The following is an 18,191-nucleotide window of genomic DNA, read 5'->3' on the forward strand; positions in this document are numbered from 1 at the left end:
TTATCTAAGGGGCTACCCCCTATGATTATCTCCTTATACCCCCACACTCGCCCCCACATGCCTAATTTGGTTCCATTTGCTTGATTAGTTCTCGAGTTATGCAGAAATTTCTGTTTCATTTGTATGGGAGCCCCCCCCCTTACAGAAGGGGGAGAGGTCTCGAACCATCATAAGAACCTTCCACGGCCCCAAAAACCCCTGTATACAAATTTTCACGCCAATCGGTTCAGTAGTTTCCGAGCCTATAAGGGTCAGACAGACAGACAGACAGACAGACAGAAATTCATTTTTATACTTTGACTATATGTTTTTAGTATTACTTCTACGTGAAGTCAACGATTTACATAGTTGAAGATGCTAATTTCAAATAACAGACTGTAGTGGTAATTTTTATACGATAGATGGAGTAGATGAAAGCATAGAGTTGATAGTTCCGTTAGAGTACGGCAGTGTGAAGATTGTATATAGATATTAGACAAGCGAGTTAGGACAACTTTTAAGGAAGGTAAAAATCGGTTTTTTCATCTCTCTTTACCAAACTCCCCCTTTGGAGAGGGATGGTGAGGGGTGTCCCCCCGCCACCACTGGCAAAAAGAGATGAAAACCGTTGCAATAGTTGCAATTTCCAAACCTACGACTGGATGCCTTCCTTCAAATAACAATTGAAGTGCGGTAAACATCGGTAGAACTGTTTCAAACACACAGTTGGTACTTGAACGGGTCGGTTTTCATCTCTTTTTGCCAGTGGTGGCGGGGGGGGGACACCCCTCACCATCTCTCTCCAAAGGGGGAGTTTGGTAAAGAGAGATAAAAACCGATTTGTACCTTCCATAAAAGTTGTCCTAGCTCGCTTGTCTAATATCTATATACAATCTTCACACTGCCGTACTCTAACGGAACTATCAACTCTATGCTTTCATCTACTCCATCTATCGTATAAAAATTACCACTACAGTCTGTTATTTGAAATTAGCATCTTCAACTATGTAAATCATTTTTATATATATAGATAGAAGATAGATTAAAAAAAAACCACCCCTGTACCAACACATTCTTGAATGTACAACAAAGAGGGAGGGGCATGGGGGAAGTACCACCCAACGAACCACTCACCGGAATGATGTTTTAAAAAATTTAATTTTTTTCGACCTTGGCATTTTTGGGATACAATTTTTTTTAAATAAAAAATTGTCCCGGGCTTTTACGGGTTAAATATAACTCCAATCTTAAAACGCGTTTTCACAAAACTACATGTTTTTTTCCAGGGATCTCGGAGACTATTATATCAATTTTGCAGATTCTTCTGCTCGCAATGTAAAAATGAATTATTTTAAATCTAACATTGAATTTTTCGGATATTTCCACTCTCCGATTTTTTACGCGTATTTGAGTAGTGAAAAATCAAACTTTTATTTTTGAACTCAGATAGGTATTTGATGATTTCGCCAATTTAAAAAAAGCTTACGCTAGATTTTAGATATTTTAATGAATAACTCAAAACACTATATTGTCATAAAAATTGTTTCGATTTTGAACAAAAAAAGTGCTTTAAAATTATTGAAAGTGACGGCGGTTATTTTCTACTTAACAGCGCAGCAGCGAGTTCAAGCTCTTGGGGTTGTGAATGATGTCGCGGAAAGAGCCGTAGAGCTTGTTTCCGACCTCAACAACTCGGTAACCAAGAATCCCGAACAACATGAATACCTACTGCAAGTGGAGTACCACCGAAAAATGAAGCCGATGAAATATTGAAGTCAGAGCAGCAGCACATCGACTGATAAGGTTTGAATAAATTGTGCGCCAAAGCAAATACACCCTTGTGAAAAATCACGCTTGTTTCCAAATGACCCCCGTGAAACATAGTTGTTGTACTATACCGGAAACCTGTGTAAAGTTTCATCAAAATCGAAGATTCTTTGCACATGATATCGGCTTTCCTCCATGCTGAGTGAACCCCCACACAACGTGACTGCCTCGCGTAGACAGCAGCAGGCGGCAGTTGGCAGTGCTGCTAGAAAAAAAGAATAATGAGCAGTTCGTTTGATTAGCAATCCGTAATGGCTAAATAACTTTTCCCACAAGCGTCGGATTGTTTTGCGGTCTTCGAAGAAAAGTTTTCTTGTAAAATGTCCTAGGTAAATGTTCAGGTAATTTATTTTTAAAGGATAATGGGTGACCTAACCAGATTTTTATTTGAAAAAGTAAGTTTTCCCATAGAAAATCCTATGTAAAATTAAAACCGCTGGCGCTAAAATATAGATCCACCGACCGACCTGAAATTTTACACAGCTATTCTAGGACCCAGAAGGCGCCCGAAAATCATACTGGAACAGGAATTTGAATTTTGTCCCACCCTACTAATCATTTCTTTCCTTCGGTGTTCCAGTGCTGACAGCGCTGTCCCGCAAGCATCGCCTACATCTGTTTGGTTGCAGGGCTGCCAACAGCGGAAAAAATAATATTTCGGGCAATGTTTCAATGACAGTTGTTTTACCACTACATTCTTATGTTAACAGCGGAGTTAGCTGGTTGGCCTGAGAACAGTGGCGACTTAGTCTTGTTTACCCATCTAGCGAGGTATGGGTTCGATTCCCACCTGTAGGAAGTGGATTTTTGTCCCCATTGCCACTCTCCACCCAAACACATAGTCTTGCCTTCTGGTATCGTTTTCAAGAAAGTAGAAAATAATTTTACATTAGTCGTTTTCCTTAAAACAATATGTAGCTTTAAGATTACATTTTTATGTATTCTATGCTAATTAATTCTGTTTTTAAAATAGACTTAATATATCTGGGTCATTCCAACTCAAGTGAGTACAGAATTTAAAAAAGCTGTGGTCGATGTCACCGATTTGAGCCAAACTTGGCCAAAACGCGTATTATGGCATTATGAACAAACGCCTTTTTTGATTTTGCTCTAAAGTGCCTAAATCCTTCTGGGCTACAACCCTGGATTTTCGTGATTTTTAAAAATTTAAACTTTCGGAAGAGATTACTCCACAACCAAATAAGCTATTCGTGACATTAGACCGTCAATTTGAAGATTTTTTAATGTTAATTCATATAAATATACAAACATTTTCATTTTGTCATAGTAACTACAGTAAACAGGCTGATTACCGGCAGGTATCCAAATGGTCCAAAAATGGGCTGGATTTTTTATTTCTTAATATTTAATAATTTCTTAATATAATTTTTCTTAATATATTATTTCCTTATTAAAATAAGGAATTCAAGAAAAAATAAAAATATTTTAAATTGCATTGATTATCACCACACGCAAACCAAAAATTTATTACAAATAAATGTTAGTTCCCTTTCCTATCATTTGATCACAATGATTTCTAATTTTTTTTTCACCTACACAAGCAAGTGTTTGCCTTGATTGTTATGTATACCATGATTTAACTATAGTCGCTATATTAATAGTCTGGTGGATAGAATTTCGATTTATCAAAAAGCGGAACCATATTAATATACTGTAGACCAACAATTAAAAAGGTACTATCAATTTTTATTAATAAAACGTTAAATATTCTTTCCTCGCCAATCGACCACAAATTACCAGTATCATCGGATAGAGGAAACTTTACCCAACTCAAAGATGGTGTTAGTTTGCGTAGGCAAGCCTTGTTGAGTCACCAGGTGGTGTAGCCTCTTGAGCTGGAATGATCCATATTCCAATGTGGTTATTCTTACTGTACCATGTTGAAACTATTGGCTGCAAAATAAAAAAATCATAGCCGCTAAATTTTAAACTTCTATCTGATCTCGATCCTGTATTATCACTAGAAGCATTTTATTTGTACTCTACCGCCATCTAGTGCGTCAATTTCCACCTAAAATGTTCACTACTGAACAGGTGTCGTCAATTTTATCAACTTTCTCGAAGATAGGAAACTTCTATCTGGTCTTGATTCTGAGTTATCAATAAAAAAAACTTTATTTGTTCACTGCCACCACCTAGCGAATCAATTAAGAACTAACCCAAGCAACACAGATCTATCAAAATAGGTTGCTGCAACTTGATTGTGACTGAAATAAGGTGCATACAAGTAAACACAACTGTTAAATGACAAGTGTGCTGCTAGGGAAGCTAGATGGATATTGTTCGTTTATTTCATATTTTCTTGAAACTGGTTGGCATCATTGGCCAATAATTCTTGCATACAAAATGGGATGCATAGCTTAAGACATACTTCCATACTGTGCGCCTGTGTCAGTCTTGTTGTAGTCGTTTCTTAGTCTTCTTTTTTCCCTTCTTATTTCTATCTTATTGCTTATCGCATAGTAGATTATTGCGTGCTCTCAACTTAGTCTTCTAGATGCACTTCCACAGTTATTAATTGAGAGCTTTCGATGTCGGTACCATTTTTACATTAGTATAATTATGTGGCAAGTACAACCATACTCTATGCCCAGGGAAGTCGATACATTTTCCAACCCGAAATATTCTTTGAGCTTACCGGGGATCGATTGATTGATTGATTTATCTTTATTAAGGAGGCTTTCAGCCTGAGGCTGGTTCGCCTCCAAAACTACCGGGAATCGAAACCAGCCACCTCCAGCATGGTCTTACTTTGTAACTACGCCTTTACCAACTGAGCTAAGGGAGTCGTTCGTTGCTCACCGGTAAACCACGGATAAATAAGGAGTTTTTAAGCAATTTCCGTGGTTAAACATCGAGGTACCGATTATTTGTAAAAATAAGTACATGTATGAATATAAATTTATTTATTAAAAAAATATTATTCTTAAAACTTCAAAGTACAATTTTATGAAAAAAAAAATCGAATATTTAAAATTTCTAGGGTGGCGTAACCCTTAAAATAACAAAACAAAAAGTGTAACTTATTTTAAAATTATGAAGGAAATATATTAAAAAATGTGTATTGTATTGCAATGTCTGTACTATCACGAAACACCTGCATTGAGTGTTATTAAATTAAACAAAAAAAAAACTTTAAACGGCAGCCAAATAGTTAAGTAAAAGAAAAACGGCATATAAATCACAAACAGAGGTCATTTAAATTCCTTCATTAATTAAAACAGTGGCTGTTCAAGGGGATTACAGACAAATATTAAACCATCAGCAAAATTCAGAACAATGTTTTCCAAATATATTCAGAAACGCTGCTGCAAACAGTTATATTACACTGATCATCACGACTGTCTATAACAGATCAATTTCACCATATTTTACTTTTTTATGGTCTCCTGAGCTATAGCACATAACATATGTGGAACTTCATGCAAAACTACTGACTAAAAGTTGACCCCTTTTTTTGTGTTTCCTCAGTGGTATAACTGGTATAGTTGGACATCGATCTGTCAAAATTAAATTTTCGTGATTCGCCACTGAGTCTTCATATGGGCCAATGTCGGAAACGTAAGCAATGGCTTCTTTCGTAAATATCTTGTAATTCAAAGTCAATCCATGTAACCAAGAAGTTCTATCAGCTATGGGGACTTTCTCTATACACAAGCATCGTGGGGCTTACTTGAGCGAGTTTTCATTCTCAAGAAATTCGTAAAAAAGTCAGTGTTTACGTTTGTGACATTGGCTCTTACGGTTGCATGCTCAGTACACGCTATTTGGAAACTATCCAAATTTGAGTAAAATTCACCCTTATCGGTTAAAACTGAATCTATCAAAAAATGGGTGAACTATGTTGAGAGTGACAGTTTAACAATTGCACAACGTCGGCCGGATCCATGCCAATGTTGCTCATGTGTCAGCTGGTCACTCCCAACATAGTTTACCCATTTTTGAGTAGGTTCTGTTGTGACCGATTTGGGAGGATTCTACTCAAATTAGAGTAGTTTCGAAATAACGTGTAAGTATTGACGTTGACGATGGAAAGATGCAAGATTAGCTCAAAATACTGCATATTTTTCACAATATCAAGAGATGTATGCTTGTTTTACGTATTAATTCCAAGAAGAAGAAGTTCCACTACAGCTATCAAATGAACAAGGCTTCAACGAATCGCAAGCAAATGTACTTCAATTTATCAACGCACACTAGGTTTTTTTTTCAATATTCAGCACTTTTTTATACTGGTGGTAGAACTTTGACAGCTTCTTAAGATTTGCAATACTTATATACCTTAACCAGGACACTTGTTGAAAAATAATGCTGCTTTAAACTGTTTGCATCAAACTCCAAATTTGTGCGGTCGTTTTTTCCTCATACGTTATGAAATGAAATCAAAGTTTGGTGCAATTGGTTCCAACAAATAAAATTAATGGAAAAAAAATGGTGCATACATTTATTATCTAAGTTTATCATAGGAAAAGAAAATTTAAAAAGTACCCACGCAAATAAGTAATAAATAAGTATTCGCTTGGAGTTTCACCATTTTTTAGTAATAATTACAGAAAAGCAATACGCATCGCTTTCATAATTGAATTGTAAACAGTTAACCCATGGCAGCTTAAAATTATGTTTTTTATGCGGCAGATCAACGCTTAAATCATCTTCAAAAATGTTTTTTTTTTATTCATACGATAATTTATTATTATAAATTAAGCAATATAATTAAAAATAAAGAGCGATAGCTATATCATTAAAATAATGAACGTAAATTATTATGGAAATACAAAGCCATTAGTTTAAGACCGCTAAGAAGACATAGAACTATAAATCACATTAGAAATATTTTAATATAATTGACTACCCCCTTGATCTCCTTTCTCATTTTAAAGCTGGTATAATCAGTTTGACAGATCGATGTCCTGCTTTACCAATTAGCTGGATTACCAAGGTGAAGCAGTCGGTTAAGTTGTGTGAGTAAAACCCCTGTACGATACATGCAATTAGTTACGTCACTAATTGCGCTTACGTTGATTTTTTGGATTACTAATACAACCATATTTCACGATCTGCTTCACCTCTCTCTGAACTTCATTGCTACTATACCACTTGAAATCACTGAAATGGGGTTGATTTTTTATGACCGAGTTCCACATATTTTATGTGACTATAGTCTAAAACGTTCTTGGGACCTAAGACGTATTTTTCCAGGTACCACACTCTTTATTATACTGCACTGCCCTAGAACCGTGTATGGGCTCAGCGAGCTTGCAACACTGAGGTACTGCGCATTCTGAAAGGCACCGCCTAAGCATTAGAAATATCACCGGAATGAGAGATGAAACATCGAGATAACGTTTTCAAATGGTCTACACATGGAAGGAGAACATGATGTCATTTGTTCTTTCTTAGGCTCATATTGTAGCATGAAAATGTGGCGCCTAAACGCACAGCATTTAGAATTCCTCTGATTCTTAAAATTGGGAGGAGCCATACTTATAAAGTGTCCTTATATTAATTTTCATCAGTGTATAGTCAAATATGGTAAGATTTTTTAGTCCATGGAAAAAAATCCTGTTTGTCGTACAGTGTTATCATGTGTGATTTGTAGCGATAAACTCCGTCTTGAGTTAACTTATTGTACTGCAGGATCTGCCAAATTTTGGTGCATGATCGTATTGATGAACACTGACATCGTTGTCAAAGCAGCCGTGATCGGGACCGAATTCGAGCATACTACCTATTGGAACTCGAGTCGAAAATATGGTGTAACATTACTTGCCAAAAAGGACAAAATTATCATTTTTACAGTACATGAACTGACATTACGCTGCTTTTATTGAATTTGTTTATTTTTGTGGCCATTCCGCTTAAAGGGATTCCGTTAAGAGGTTCGACAAATTTTTAAGATTGATCATGACTTCCGAGCTTTCAGAACCTAATAAGTACAGGTTTAAGGAAAGACATACCGTTTCTTAAGAAATGCCGAAAATTTAATATAACACCTAACTACTTTTCAATCAAATTTAAGGAACAAAAGTTATCATTACTAATGTCTTATGATTATGCTCATTCAACTGTTCAGCAAGCAACATTGGTGTTTCTGGTGCGAAGAATATAGCACAAATATCATGGCTACTATATATCACACTACAGAATACAGTGTTAACGGCGCCGGTGGTGTAGTGGTAAGCGTGATTACCTCTCACCCCAGCAGGCCTGGGTTCAATCCCAGTCGCCGCCGCCGGGATGTTCTTGAGGCATAACATCTCTGATCACGCCTTCCTTCGGATGGGAAGTAAAGCCGTTGGTCCCCGGTTCATGAGTTGATGGGTCGAAAGGTATGGTGCAGGTGTGGGAGCTGCATTCCTGGCACGTCGGTAGCATTGGTGCTCAGCACGGAAAACAAGATCGACGGAAAAAAAAACAAAGGAAAAAAAAAAAGAATACAGTGTTGCCCACAGAACTGCTGCTTGATCATGCCATAAGATTATCAATCTTTTAAACAAATAATAACAATTTAATTTGACATTTGGCTGAAAAACGACAAAGTCGTAGCTTAGAAAATTTCCTGTAAGAATAGTTATAGAAATTTTCGAAAAAGCAATATGGAAAATGGGTAAAAGACAGTGAATAAAAATTTTGGTTTTTCCATAGTAATTTCCATATAAACTTCGAATAGTTTGTGGCAAGTCAGTTTCTTACCAAATGAGTTTAAATTTTGGGAAGCTAATAAGGACCTGATTTGAAACCGTTTGTGCACTGTGGAGCGAAAATTTCAAATTTTGCATCAGTCTAGTGCATATACCTGGGGGTTGGTCCCTAGATATGCCAACTTAGCAGAAGGTTCGGGATATGCACAACAATGACAAATACAATTAAAATTATAATTACAATTTAAATTACAATTTTCTACAATTACAATTACAATCATCTACCCACGAAACCAAATTGTCCACCCTACTCACACCGTCTTACCTTCCCGTACAACACACCCGGAAAACTTTCATCCATCAAATTGCTACGCTTCACCAGTCCTAATCAGTTTCCACTTGATTTGATCCCGCAAAATAAAAATAATAAAAAAAAACTCGAATTTCCCACCAAAATCAACAGACAAAGTCTCACCAAAATGTTCCTAATCCCCTGAGGGACTTAACATCGAAAAGTGTGAATTGCTAATGCCGCACACGTTTTGCTGTTTTCTGTGCATTCTGTCCCTATGGAAAAGCATTTGCTCTACCTGTCCTCTACCAAATGACTTACTTTATCCATGGGATACTTTAGTGGTTTAATGATTTTTAGTGAAGAATTCTATAAATGCTCATAGTGGTATCGATTAATTGAAAATGAACCCTCAGGTGTATATTTGAGGATGACTCAATTTGAAATCAAGCCTTAGAATAATAAATCTACAATTTACACAACGAAACTAACAGAACAAACAACTTCAACTCAAGTATCTGGCGAAATGTAGGTACGTGTGTTGCTTTCATCTCCTTAAATAGGTTTTCTTTCACACAATGTATGTAGACGGTGTAGACACTTGCCGAAAGGTGTTATGAAAGGTGCTTGAGAGAATGTGGTGACAAAACACTTCTACCTCTCTCGCTCCCCTCCTTAGAATCACTGACATTGTTGTTTTTTTTTGGGTTTGGAAACGCAGATTTTGCTTTTTTACAAACCAAAATGGTTAATTCCACTATTGTCCTCAAAGCACTTCAAAGGGATGCTTAAGAGGCTTTTGCCGGTGCATCGCACGGATGAAAGGTAATTTTTGCCGCCTTTCTGCGACCATAATTAGCCGGTAATGGGTGGATTGTGTGTATTTTTGTGCGATGCTAATGAGTTTGGTCGGTCGTTCACACCCAACGAGGGCGTTCTGGCGTGAAAATAGAGTGTGTTGCAAAAAAGGATGCGTCATGATTTTGACATAGAACATTGCATATCAGATGAGTTTCTCAAACAAAGCCTTTTCGAATAACACCTGCGAAGGATTCGGTGCGAGGGGGAAGGGTTGCAAACAATTGCTGAGAATTGACTCACCTGCTCCCACATCGGTTTTATTGGAGGCCCTGGTTCCGATCGTTGGCAAGGTATCGAACTGTGTTATCAATTTCACCCCTTCCGCCTATCGAACGATTATGGAAATTAATTTCATTATTTACCATTCAGCCGGGAGTAAATCATCACATACACGCGGGCCGCGATTCGTACCTGTGGATTATCCGATTTCAGGCGGTGTTTTATTATTAATTTGATTTATTGGTGCTCGACTTTATCAACGGAAACGACTGTTTGAACCTTTCTTCCGACTTGCAACAGAATTGTCGCATAATTCTAAAGGTGCATGATTCGATCCGAAAAGGAGCCATATTCCATTACCGGATTGCATTAGAAGCCACATCTTGACAGCCAGATCCCTGGTTATCTATGGGATTCGATCACCGGTTGGTCATTTGATTGAAGTTCGCCGCCCACCGGCCGACAACCGGCTGTGCCTTGTTCCTTCTTCGTCTCAGATTCATTTCCCGCGCCTAACGTCTCAACAAACAAATGGTCAAACAAGCCCGGTAGCAACAACTGGTCCAATATAGTCCCACTCGCAACCATCAATTCAATTATCTGCCTTGCGGTGAGAATAACTATACTACTTATGATGATACAAGCCCTCGGAAATCGATCACATTACACACCTTGATGCTTTGGACTAATTGTAACTACACATGAAATTCGATACGGTTGTTTGCCGTATTCTTCCACGACGACAATAAGGCACAAATCTGGAATACGTCGTCGCCGCTCAAGCGGTGTGATCGTTATCAACTCAATTGCCTGTGGGAAACTGATACAGCCGAAAAAACCTTACTTATTTTTGCAGGCGGGACAGTTTTAAAAACGAAAATGAATTGAAATTGTTGCAAAAAATAATCAATTCACCCCAAATGGAAAGACTTCCGCCAGTCGGGATCCCACAAATCCCGTTCATCGACCGTAAAATTATTACATTCTTCGTAATGCCGACTTCCTCTACCGCATCGCATCGGGGAGGATTGGCAATTTCCAATTAAGGTCGGATTTTAATTCCTGCTTCCAGTCGCAGTCTTCGCCACTGAGGAGTGTTTTCGATTGAAATTAATCAACCGTAATTATCGCAATATAAGCACCGTAAATCCGGGGCACTAAATCCGCAGCCTACCAATAGGTTCCCCGCTGGGTGGTGACAAATTTCCTATTCCGTTTCGGTTTTCTTGAATGATCTGCAAGGTAGCTGGCAGAGGGATGAAGAGGATGGGAATATCTTCGGTGCAAATAGAAAAGTAGCTGGATTGAATGAATTTTCTTAAAATTTCTCTTCGACAATTAGGGGAAGAAATTTTTCGAAAATCTAAATTGCAATAAAATGCAATTTGGAATATTCTGACATGAGATTTGCACGTGATTTTCTTTTTAAACATATATTGCGATTGAAAATAATACCCAAACAACCAGAAGTCGTAAAACAATGCACACATTAGTTTGAGTTAAATCTCAAAGGATTCAGATTACTGACTTATATGCCACTAATTATGTTTGTGCCGTGCTCCGTGCAAATAAATCCGGATCTAAGCTTTGCCTAACTGAATTAGTTAATATAGATTAACTGTAATATTATATATTGTTTCAATTTTGTATTTCTTTTTTCATTGTATTTATTAAGTAGGCTCATTATATCTTGGAACTGAACGGAGCCGATGGACTATTTTTTTCAAGACAGTTGTTGAGATCTTAAATTTTTCTTATCCAATCTATTTTTTCCAGTCTCATTTTCTTCTCCATCACTTGATATGCTGCCAGATCCGCCCAATGTTCTTTCGTCAGGTCGTGTTCAGACTGTTGGGCTGTTGGACTGTAGTCTCCGGGGTCACCACGTCCATTTTTACTGCCTCTGTTTCCTGGCTCCTGCTATCCAACGATGCATACGTACGTACTGCTGCCTCTTTCGTCACGTTTTTCTTCGTCCTAATTCTTGATCAAATCCAGTTGTTTTACCAAGCTGCAGCTGCTGTTTCCCAGCCTTCGGCTTGGGACAGGAATTCATCCAGTGTCGCTCCACCTTACATAGAAAGCGTCTGTCCTTGTTTCCCGAATAGAATATGTTCCCCTTCCGATTGAGGAAATTAAGTGAGGAGGGAATCTCCTTTTCCACGTCCATGTAAACACCTCGCACTCTTGTGAACATATCGAGGCCCAATGCAACAGGAAATTTTTGCTCGGTTGACTAGCTTCACTTTTCCGTATTTTCATAGTACCAACGTTGGATCCTCATCTGGCACTTCTGGTGGTAAATCATATCATGGCTTTCCATTAGCATAAAGGAGAGCCATAATGCATACTTGCTTCCGATTTAGATTTGATAAAGATCGCATTTTCTTCGTGCCCGTTGTGTTTTTTCAACAGGATAAGTAGACGAAAGGTTGCCTAGCAACTTGTTTTTGTTTAATTTTGTATTTTTCCCCCGGCGCGCTATTGCTTCTGTATAGTGAGCTGTGGCGGTAAAATTTTATTTTGTGTTCTCCTCCCCTGTATATGTCTGCTGCTAACAGTGATAGCGTTTATTTTGGTAAAATGGATGTGTGTAATGTATGCGAGCAGTCTATTGCTATGAGTGAACTCCCAGTTACATGTGTAGGACCGTGCAATGGAACGTTCCATTTCGCTTGTGCGGCACTCACTAAGACTGCGGCGAGGCTTATAGCAGATAATACAAATCATATTCATCGGTGAAACGGCGCCGATGGTGTAGTGGTAAGCGTGATTACCTCTCACCCCAGCAGGCCTGGCTTCAATCCCAGTCGGCGCTGCCGGGATGTTCTGAGGCATAACATCTCTGATCACACCATCTTCGGATAGGAAGTAAAGCCGTTGGTCCCCGGTACATGAGTTGATGGGTCGATAGGTAGGGTCCAGGTGTAAGAGCTGCCTTCCTGGCACGTCGGTAGCATTGGTGCTCAGCACGGAAAACAAGATCGACGGAAAAAAAAACAAACCAAAGAAAAAAAAAATATTCATCGGTGTACATAAACATTTCAACCATAAAATGCACGAATATTGTAATTTAATCCGTTTTCTGAGGTGTGTCTAAAATAGGAACCAATGGCCAATACTGGTACACTTCCCCTATTTTAATTTTTGAAAAAAAATACTATAGAAAAAAGGAAGATTTTTCTTGTTTTTTTTTCCTTGATTTGTTTTTCGTCGATCTTGTTTTCCGTGCTGAGCACCAATTCTACCGACGCCAGGGAGGCAGCTCCCACACCTGGACCCTTTCGGTTAGTTTAAAATAAAAAAAAAAGTAGAAGGGTCTGTGCCTAGGGGCATGAACGGAAGCTGGATGTAGGACCGCTAGCGGCCGGAACGAATGTGAACATTTAGTTCTTTTAATTGATCAATCATCAATTATCTTAACTCTTTCCGTTTTTTATTTGTAAGCGTATCAAATTTGTAGTATTTATTTCAAAGAGAAAATTGACGAAGAGAATCCAAAGGACTGTCGATCTGTGTGCTGAAAATACATGGAAATGTCTTAACATGGCCATGGGGATACAAAGAGAAAGTCGACGAAGAGAATCTGTCAATGTTACTTAGGACCTAATGCAATGTTCGCTTGATATGTACATGTGTTACACGATGTTAAATTTTTACTGGTATTATCCAATGTATTTACGTACCCAACTCTTATTGCTGATGTTATTCGTCCAGCATATGTGCACTCACCTCTCCTCCCATCATTATCTGGGGGAGCGGAAGATCCACACAAAAGCTAATAACCGAAAAGCTAAATGCAGCTCTCCAGCTCAGCAGCTTATCTCCGGATCCGAATCATCGGCTCGAATGATTCAGTGAGATGACAGCTGTGGGACCAGTCCAGCTCTTCGGATCTTTTTCTCTCTTGATTCTTCACGATTCTGCTCCGGATCCGGATCTGAGCTGATGATCTAGAGCTGAAGCCGAGAATAGAGAGAGCTCCACTTCGCTAATGCACGCTCTGATCTGAATACACCATTAGACTTATGATATCAGTGAGTTGATGAGCTGCGGTTCCAAAAAACGAACCACGGGTCATCAGCTGACTTGAATGAATCGGGTCTAAAGAACAGCTTGGGAGCCCATCTCCAGATCTGAGGTGATGATCTGTAGCTGAAGCCGAGAATAGTGAGAGCAAATCTGCTGAAGAATTAACATCAGAAATAAAATCTGTATGTAGACTGGATTAGATAGCTAGAAAAAAAGGCGTAACATCGTGTAACACGATGTCGATCATATCATCGCGTGTGAAATTTGTGTAAAAATTTCTATAATTTAAAGGTGAGCTAAAGAGTTCAAAAGAATTGACTCCCTTGAATCAGCTGGACGGGTCTGATCCGCTCAGCCAGATGAGCTATTTTGCCCACCTCTAGTACTGCATGAAATAGTAAGGACTAAATCGACTATTAGTTCAAAAAATCAATCCCATCAAATTTCCTTGATTCTTTGCTTCTCATTCTTTTTTAAAAAAAGTTACAGTTTAAAAAACAATTCTAACCATATTTTCTGCTGTTTGTTACCCACATTTAACTCAATTTTTGAAATGCTGCGAAATGGATATTTGAACTTTTTGGGCACACCGTGTCAATACTTTTCAACTTTTGGATGATTTTAACAATGCTTACAAGTTATTTGCTTTATTTATTTTATTTTACCATTCTAGTACTTAAAAAAAATTCCAGGTGATCATACTGACCTATTTTTAAGGGAGATTGGAACATCACTTTGATTTCAATAGCATTATGTTAAAAAGAGGTATTTTTGGAGATTGTTTCCAGATTTTATATTTTACCCGTTCCAGATTTTTCTAAAAATGACCTGGCAACGCTGCACACAGGTCACTAACAATGACTCGCGTTAATGGCATCGTTCGGTTCGTTCAGGAATGTATGCTTTGCTTTCGTTATTCCAAACGCGTTCGGAGACGGTATGCGCTTTTGAGTCATACGATGCGAGTATCAGTAACCTCAGCGGCATTTTGAGATATTGAATTAAATGTCTTTAAAAAAAAGTCCCTATGTGCAATCGTGCTCGTTTTTTTTTTGAAGTTTTACTATGGAAAGGTAATTTTACATCAATTTGGACTTACTTTTTATTCCCACACTTATAGTTCATAATAAACATATTTTTCAAACATAAGAATGATATTTCTTAGCTGTAATCACACCAACTCACATTTTGCAGACATTCAGTAAGTCAAAGTGATAATAAAATAAGTGGAAACACTATTGCAACAAGTCATAAAAATCAAACTTTTGATCAACTTCCCCCCAAAGCAATATTTTCAAATTTCCGAACAAAAATTATTCAAATCTACTACGTTTAGTTGCCTGTGCACCGGTACTGGTTTAAAATATTTCTGAAATTCGTGACCCCGGTTATCCGGTTTACGGTGCTTTCATTTAATTGAATGTATAAAATCCATGAAACAATTTCAGTTTAAGAATGACAAATGTTCTTAGTTATTGCCATGCAACCCTTGCAAAATTGTTAAGATTAAATTTGATCCAAACACAACATGTTTTATCTAACACACTTTTAGGCTGCTTCGCATCCACATCGATTCACAAATGCGTTTTTCAGTTGGTTTCTACTTCGTCTAGCCCTGTAACTCTCCCCAATTCTCCCGTCCTAACCTTGGAAAAGAGAAACAGTTTATTACCACCACCAATCGGTTCATTCATACACTTCGTGCCGTTGATCCCTTGCGACAAATTTCCACCGGCTGATCCGATCATAAACACTCGAGAATGCCTACCTATGTATTTCTGTTTTCACAATTAAATTCGGTTTAGCTTTTGTACGAGCGGTGCTTGTTTACACCACGGCACAAGATTTCGGTTTTGCAAACTATATGCCAAGACAGACTGGGGCTGCCGCTTGCTTCTCAATGTCTCAGCGGGTGGGCCCCGAACTTGAGATCACGCATGGAGAATGCATAAGAACACCTCTTACCGATATGTCAGCAAACAAGCAGCCCGAACTTGATATTGTGTCCGTGTGCTCGTTTTTAACATTCTGCTAAATTTGATAGAATTTAGTCTAGCCTCCGGCGAAGCGACGGTTCGTTTATTTGGGATGTGTATTGAGAAAAATGTAATTATCTTTTTACCGGTTCGGAACTGCGTATGTACTTGAGTGAGCGAGAGAGGTAGGCACTTGAAGGATATATTGAGTTTTAAATAGTAATTATGAAGGATCAAACATACGGGACTTGGTGGGTAGCGCTGATCCGCTAACCCATTATTTGCGCTCATTGTGCTGGAGAGAAAACATTGTAATTTTATAACTAACAATGGGCACTGAAAAGGTTCTTGAGGCACAGTGTGGTGCCAATGACGGTACCAAGGTTGAAAGTGAGCAGATGATAGATTTCGATCGGCTTAGGATTTAATGAAATTGGCCAAATGCGTTGCCATTTTCCGTTACTTAAGCACACATTAGTAAGTAGCTGCTATCTCCAACTTGGATTAGATAATAACATAAAGCGCCTAGACTGCCAGTCGTCTCGAAAAGTCTTAAGTGTTTTAAATGGCAAATTGATTAACAACACCAGTTTCTAGTGTCCACAATCAAGTGGAAACGATTTCAAATCAGTTTTAAAAACACTCGATGGAGCCAATTTTTACTCAGTCTCCAATCGTGCATGTGCCCCATGATGTGGTCAGTGATAGCGGTGCTACTTCTATACCAACAGCAGATTTTCACTGCATATGGATCACGTGTACCGTATGTGTGATAATGTTTGCACCATTGAGCAACGTCAAAATTAAAAAAATGCTCGAAAATTTCGTTTTCGAGTTTTTTTTTTATTTATTCAAAGGGGGGATGTTTCTCAGAGTATTAAACTATGTGTTCCCACTTGCTGCAATAACGGCCTCCACATGCTTCCGGAATGCACGGCAGGTTCTAATAATGTAGTCTGGATCCATTTCTCTCCAGGTACGGGTCTATGTTTGTCTGAGGCTTGCTGTACTCGGGTGGCGTTTAGAACAGGCCTTGGCCTTCATGACACGCCATATTGAGTAATCCAGCGGATTAAGCTGGATAGCGGTCACATATCCTTCGCCCAGAACGGAAGATGTTCCTGCAACCACTTCTGAGTACGGTTCGAGGTGTGGCACGGAGCCCCATTTTGTTGAAATACAACATTTGGCTTCGGACCGTACTGTTTTTTGATCCACGGAAAAAACATACTTACTTAAAATCCCGATGTAGACCTTCGTGTTGACCTTGTCGCCTTCTGGAATGAACACCGGGTCCATTTTTTTGCCATCGGAAGCCACCAATCCAAACACCATAACGCTAGCAGGATGCTTGGTCAGATACACGTTCTTGTGCTCGTCGGCCACGTCTTTTACCGGAAGAGAACTAATATACCGGTCGGTTCTGGAATTTGATACGGGATCGACGGTAAACATGCTCTCGTCGGTGAACAGGATTACCGGATTTTCACGTTCAAGATTCCGTGCCGTAAAGTCACTGATCCCGTGTTCCTTTGCCATTTTCCTTATTGAACGCACTGGATTCACCCGAATCTTCCTTTTGATAGCAGCGATAACCCTCGGAACTCGAGCTGACCTCGGATGACCTGTGGCCACCTTCGCGGATAGTTGTCGTTTCTTTTCTCGCTCTAAAACCCTTTTGACGGTTCACCGGGACACTCCCACGGCGATTTAAATGTCTTTTTGCGACATTTGCGCGTGGGACAAATCACGAATACGCTGCCACTTCGTCATGGTGCAACTGTCAAACTAAGTAAATCATTTTCTTTTATACACAGCCTACTACGGTATGAGCTATAGGTTATGTGCATGCAAAGAAAACCAAGGCATTGTATGCACAGGTGAAACGGGAACATTATTTGTACGATGGTGCAAACATTATCACGCATACGGTAGTGCCATTTTGCTGAATAGAAGCAGTTCACCATCAAGTGGCACTGCACTGTGGTAGATCAGTGCTACAAAAAAAAAAAATCCTTACCCAGCGGAGAGATTCGAGATTCTGACAGAAGTTCTGGCATACCAAGACCATGACGGGGGTCAACGCTTAAAGGTGAAGAAACTCTATCCTCATGTTATGTGTGTTATGGGCAACCATTCACATTTTTACAAAAAATCGGCCATTACGGATGTTTTTTTTTTTTTTTTAAAGCGTCTCTGTAATTTTTCAATAAATTGTAGCACGAAAATGTCACTTCTTATCAAAATGGCGTCTTAGACAAAGTTGTTGCAGGGAAAAAATATAGACGGTAATTTTTGTTCAGTAATTTTGAGAAATTACTGATTTTATGATTCGACTTGAAC

This window comes from Ochlerotatus camptorhynchus, unplaced genomic scaffold (genome assembly GCF_037179485.1).
Source record: "Ochlerotatus camptorhynchus isolate MF236.1 unplaced genomic scaffold, CSIRO-AGI_Acam_v1.1 ptg000639l, whole genome shotgun sequence".
Lineage (NCBI taxonomy): Eukaryota > Metazoa > Arthropoda > Insecta > Diptera > Culicidae > Ochlerotatus > Ochlerotatus camptorhynchus.